The sequence below is a fragment of the Phoca vitulina genome, unplaced genomic scaffold (assembly GCF_004348235.1).
Source record: "Phoca vitulina isolate PV1807 unplaced genomic scaffold, GSC_HSeal_1.0 scaffold25, whole genome shotgun sequence".
In the NCBI taxonomy this organism is placed as follows: Eukaryota; Metazoa; Chordata; class Mammalia; order Carnivora; family Phocidae; genus Phoca; species Phoca vitulina.
This window is the reverse complement of record NW_022589728.1, coordinates 1,298,418-1,305,280: the sequence shown is the minus strand read 5'-3', so window position 1 is coordinate 1,305,280 and position 6,863 is coordinate 1,298,418.

Sequence of the window (6,863 nt, the reverse complement as noted above, 5' to 3'; positions counted from 1 at the left end):
ATTCCACACTTAACCTCCAGCACCTCATCAATCTTATAGCTCCAGTGGTGGCCTTCTGTTGCTGGACTTCTGCTCCCAATAAACTATGGTTCTTGGTATATGTATCTCTCAAGTCAAAAAAGTAAGCAGAAATCCTAAAGAAAAAGTTAATATAAGTTATATAGTATAATATAAGTTAATATAGTTGTAATAAAGTTGACTATATCCAAATTTGAATTTTCTTTCAACAAGAAATCTCAAATGATTGAACAAGCAGAGAGAGTAAGAAAAAAAGAGCACAAGTGCAGATTAACAATCCAAGTAACAGGACAAAGGCAGAAACAACAGTTAGTACCCACTAATTATTCCCAACGCTTCACTGCTTTTCTATGACACACTCAAAGTTTTGTTGGGACTATGTGACCAGTTCTGGTAAAATTGCTAGGACTAGAAGTGACATGTGTCAATTCCAATCCAAGCCAGTGAAGAACCAGCATGCCTCTTCCACCTCTCTTCTCTCCAACTATGGCAAACTTGCAGGTCACCAGAGCCAGATGGAAGAATGGTGCCTGACCTGTATCAGGTTCATCTGAACAAATAAGGAAAGAGTAAAGACTACAATAATCCCTGTAGTATTGGATTAGTTAAAAGTATTAAAATAAATGTGTGCATTTTTAATATGTAAAAATATAAATATATCTATGCATAAGTGTATAGATATAGATATAATCTGGGTTTTTTTTAATTTTATTCATTTATTTGTCAGAGAGAGAGTGTGTGCACAAGTTGGGGGCGGGGGGGGCAGGCAGAGGGAGAGGGAAAAGCAGGCTCCCAGATGAGCAGAGAGCCCAATGCGGGGCTTGATCCCAGGACCCTGGGATCATGACCTGAGCCAAAGACAGATGCTTTGACTGATTGAGCCACCCAGGGGTCCCAGATATAATCTGTTATTGAAAGGGATTAGAAAAGTAACACCTCAGGGGTGCCTAGGTGGCTCAGTCACTAAGCATCTGCCTTAGGCTCAGGTCATGATCCCAGGGTCCTGGGGTCAAGCCCCTCATAGGGCTCCCTGCTCCGGGAAGAGCCTGTTTCTCCCTCTCCCACTCCCCCTGCTTGTGTTCCCTCTCTCGCTGTCTTCCTCTGTCAAATAAATAAATAAATAAAATCTTAAAAAAAAAAAAAAGAAAAGAAAAGAAAATTAACACCTCAGTAACAATGAGCACACCTAGCACCCAGATCTTGGTTTCTATATACCTTTTCCAATAAAGAAATCAGATAACACTTGTTGGTTCCAGGGCTGGGAGAGCAAAAATAAAAGGTGAGCCTGTGACATCTTATGATGAGAACTAGTAAAGATGTGCAAAAAACAAAGATACAATAATGAATAAGAAAAGAATAAGAATGAAGAATGAACAGAAAACAAAAAGAAAGTCATAAAGTCATAGAAGTCAATCTGAAAGGGTTCCACAGACAAAAGTTAGAACTTGAAGTGACAAAATAAACAATACTATTGGATTAAAATCCAAAGAATTCTTTTTTAATTTTTTTATTGTTATGTTAGTCACCATACAGTATCCATAAGTCCACACATATATAAAGAAATAAATAAACTATAAAATAGAGGGAAAGGGAAAACTATTCTCTACAAAAATAATTTCAATGAATGAACACAAAAGTGAGAAAAATAAAAGATCACCACCAGAACATCACAATAATGATTACACATTTATGCATATGCAAGAGCCACCTATGAGTGCTAAAATTTTTGAGAAAAGGTTTAAGCAAAAAAAGTGATATTTGTATAATCTCAAACTATTTATATCAAAATATCTAGTAGTTAAAAAGTGGAAAATAGGGGTGCCTGGGTGGCTCAGTCGGGTAGGTGTCTTCAGCTCAGGTCATGATCCCAGGGTTCTGGGGTTGAGCCCCAAGTCAGGCTCCCTGCTTAGCAGGGAACTTGCTTCTTCCTCTACCCATTCCCCCTGCTCGTGCTTTCTCCTTTCTCTCTTGAATAAATAAATGAAATCTTTTAAAAAATAAAATAAAAATAAAAAGTGGAAAATAGTAACTTTACAATGGAGATTTCTAGTAGATCCCTCCTTAGCCAAGTAAATCAAAACTAGCATTGTCATTAATACAAATCAACATCATGTTCCCCAGTATGATGCACTGAAAAGGTCACATCACCTCTGTTGTAGGCTTTTCAACAATGCATAATTTTAAACAAATCCAGAAAAAAACAGATTGAGAAATATTTTACAAAATAACTGACTAGCCTTCCTCAAGATCATGAAAACCAAGGAAAAACTAAGAAACTATGACAGAAAGGAAGAGAAAAGGAGACAGGAAGACTAATACAATGTGGGATTCTGGACTGGATTCTGAGGGAATGAAAGGTCCTCAGTACAAAAATTCATGAAATCAAATGAATTCTTTAGTTAATACTATTGTGTCAAGGTCAAGTTCTTGATCATTGTTCTTTGACTATATTAGGCATGTGAGAGGACTGTGGAAGGTGCATGCAAACTTTTTTATTCTTTTTTTCAACTGTTATGCAAATCAAAAACTATCTCAAATTTCTTTAAAGTAAAAGAATGGGGAAACATTTTACTGATATGTAACAATCTCAAAAATATATTCTTAAGTGACAGGAGAAATATGCGGAGCAGTATCCTAAATATGCTAACACATAAAAATAAAGTGGTGTTGGTTGGAATTTTTTGTACATATTGCTTGTAAATGTATAAAATACTTCTAGGAAGTTATACAGAAACAGACCACATGTAGGAAGAGAAACTAGGTGTTTAATAGAGAAAGAAGGGAGCATTGTCACTGCGTGCCTTTTGTGAACTATGTTCAAAAAAAGTAAAATTTGAATTTTAAAGATAAATAAAATTTAAGCAATGTGCAGGATAAAAATGAATCACTAATCCCATCTTAGTTCAGATAGATTTCATAGCAGAACACAGACCTTGGGGGTGCCTGGGTGGCTCATTCAGTTAAGCATCTGACTCATGGTTTTGGCTCAGGTCATGATCTCATGGGTCGTGAGATCAAACCCTACATCAAGCTCCACACTCAGCAGGGAGTCTGCTTGAGATTCTCTCCCTCTCCCTGTGCACCCCCCACAAATAATAAATAAATAAATATTTTTTTAAAAAGAAAGAACACAGACTTCTGTCTGGGAAATTAATCATCTTACTGATGAATGGAGGCGATCCAGGCAGAATTTGAATATGAAATTCTTTTTTCTTCAACACACACAAGTATCTTCCCATGATTTTGTAATAATGACATTTCTCTAATAGTTTTACTATTAGATATTCAATCCAGGATGAAATCAGGAGAGAAAATAGGTCTATGGCAACACTGCACATTCTGCTAGCTTCTTCCAGAGTCACAGGCATATATTTTTCAGTGCTTCCCTAAGCTGGGGAGTCTCTTAATCTTGGACTCCAACTCTCCTCTGCTTTATCCCCCTGGATAGGAACCCTCAATGCATCTGTTTATGGATGAGTTTCTCTAGGACCTAATTATGTCTGATTTTCTAATCATTCTAATTAAATGAAAAAAAGTAATCACTTTATTCTATAGACCCACCAGAATAGAATGGCTAGTCTGGGTCAGAGGTGGAAAACCTCTGAAATAATACACTTCTGTCAGAACATCATAAACACATATGTCATCTAAAATCTTGAAAAAAGAAAAATACCTAAAGTTTTTTGAAATACATTTATCTTTTGTAGTTCTACTTTTAATTATAGATCACATTGAAAGCCTGAACAATACCATGTGAGGTAGGCAGGATAATAGCCCCCAAAGATGTCCACATCCTAATTTCCAGAACCTAGGAATACATTATGTTATGTGGCAATGGGGAATTGAGGTACCAGATGGAACTGAATCAAGGTTGCTAGTCAGCTGACCTTAAAATAGGGAGATTATCTCAGATTATCTGAGTTGTCCCAACATAATCACAAAGGTCTTTAAATGTGAAAGATGGAGGCCAGAGAACCAATGCAAGAGTGACACATTGTGAGGAGGACTCATTCTGTTGCTGGCTTAGAAGATGGAGGATGAGGGCCATGAGCCAACGAGTGCAGACATCCTCTAAGAGCTGGAAAAGACAGGCCTCTCCCCTGGAGCCTTCAGAAAGGAGCACAGTGCTGCTGAAATCTTGATTTTAGCCAATAAGACCATCACTGGACTTCTGATATATAGAAATACAAGATAAATTTCTGTTGTTTTAAACCACTAAGTTTGTGGCAATTTGTCACAGTAATGATGCGAAACTAATATGCCATGATAACTAAATCTATAAAGTAAAACTTATTACGAGAAATATTAAAAAATACTAATTTTTCAAATTCTCTCATGGTTTTCCAGATTATTAAAGAAACCATTTTCAGTAGTATGAATTGCAAGAATATAGTTGTTGTTTTTCTTGATTTCCCCATACCCTCTTCCTAGCCTTCTCCTGCTTCAGTTTCCATGTTATTGTGAGTTGTAATTTAAGGTTAAGTTGAAAGACCACAAAATGGAAAGCTGTTATAAGTGGTTCTCTCAAATTTCCTGGACCTTGGGAAGCAGAACCATGTGACTGCTTTTTGGTTTGACCTAGTTAATTCTCTACTCATTGGTAGCCTCTGAATTCTTTATTATGAACATACAATGTAATAACCACTTTATATTTTTTTAATTGTTAATAGATTATGGGTCAAAGTAAAAAACAAATTCTTATGCATTAAAACTTCTCTTACAATGAAAAAAATTTTTTCAAGCCCATTTTTTAAAAAATCATTTTCTTCATCCTGTGTTTTGCAGTGATTTTTGGAGGGGGTTTGTTTGGGGGGTTTTTTGTCTTTCAGTTTGGGTTGGGCTAAGAACTCAACCTTAAGCAAATCATATGTAATAAAATAACTCAAGGCTAAAAAGAGCTCATTAGACCCATGTCACCAAAAACAATTAACAAATGTATAGTGTTTTTCTCTTTTTCTTCCTAGCATTAATTGTGCATTTAACTAGTCTTCTTATCATGGTTATATCCTTGAAAAATATGTGTATACTTCTCAAGTCTCAAGAGCTAAACTATCATCTCTGGTTAAAACCTTTACTTAAAATAAAAATATAGTCTTGGGCATAAAAGACAAAAATTAATTTGCTCATACAGTTAAATAAGAAATGTCAAGGCCTTCCTGAAAAAAACATAATTATTTTTCCATGACCAAGAAATAAACAACGGATACATTGTCATTTCACACACTGCAGAGTTCGACTATAAGTGTGAGGTATGTCATCTTGGGTGGTACAGCAGTATCAGTCTGGCAGGAGGCCCTGGGGGAATGGTACTGGAGGAGCAAGTTCCATGATTGGGCAGGGACAACCCACTGCTATATCCCTGGCACCCACAGGGCTGATGCACAGGTGAATGGGAAGATTTACTGAGGGAGGAGCAAGTGATCAGCAGGCTGAGTGAGAGGCTGCAGGCAGTGAAGCCTGGCTGAGAGGGCAGGAGACAGTGCAGGGGATGGAACTGTAGGGCTGGCATGGATAAGGAACAAGGCACATTTGAAACATCCAGACAAATCCTCAAGTCTAAAGAGCTTGGCAGGAACAATGATGTCAGAATTTGAATGTGTTCCATTTGAAGCACAGAAAATAATTGGAACAGAACTGTTCAACCAGCATTTGTGAATGAGGATGAGGGGTTCCAGGTATATGTGATAATATGGAAATCTTGCAAGTGAGAATTAAAGCCATAGCAAGACAATCCCTCAGAGAGAGAAAATGGGGTAGGCAGGAGGAGACGAAGCTCCCTTGCTAACTAGATGAACCAATCCTACAATAAGAGGAGTGAAGGCAGGAATAAGTCCAGAGAGGAAAAAGCAAGACCCAGACCAAGGGAGAGGCACGTTTCTGAGAGAGGAGCACATTTTTCTGTAGTGTTCTCAGGAATTTGTCTTGGTTTTCAGGCTTTGGAGGGTCCTAACCAGAAGTTGAAACCTACTTATATTCCCTTCCCTGAGGTTTCTGAGACAGCACAAGTTTTACATTTGCAAAATAAGACCAGAGATGTCAGAAAACATGAATGGTAAGGTGGAAATGGCCCCCACTTCACCTTTCATCCAAACCTTCCTTTCTCAGATGAATTTTTTGCTTTAATATGAGAGATCTTAACAGACTAACAGCCCCATCAAAGATGTTCTTGAACATACACAAGTTTTCAAGAATTTGAAGAGAAAGATGTAGGTATGCCTACAAAAGATCTAGAATATGATGAAATTTAATGCAGTTTTATGACAGAAAAAAACTGTTGGGGAGCATTATGCATATATACTTTTATACACACAGATATGCATGTGCTGAATAGAGATGGTGCAAGGAGACTGAAGGTTTGGGGATGTGATCCAGAAGTACCACAATGTTTTTCAAAATGGCCTTTCCCACACTGTTTCAAAAGGTTATTCTTCTGCTGTATGTTTGTTTTATAACTCTGAACTCTAGTTATTTTCCTTCTTGTGGACTGTTTATCAGTCCCAGACTTCAGTATATTATAACATTTTCATTTCATGCATTTGAATTCAGCTTTATTACATGACAAATATTTACACATTTTTAACAGCCTCAGTAAATATGACCCATAAAAGGGACAAGGCAACAACTCAAACATTATATTATACATACACACATACAACTCTGTTAACTTTGAAAATTAGCTTCAATTCCTCACCTATAGTACGGATCTCAAGTAATCTCAGTGGACCCTGCAAGTATGAAATCCTCATCTTTAGATATTTTTAAATCTTATTTTCAAAAGTAGAAAAAGAATAAAGAAAGAAAAGTCAGAGATCTGTAAGTAATAATGTACAGCAATGTTTATCTAT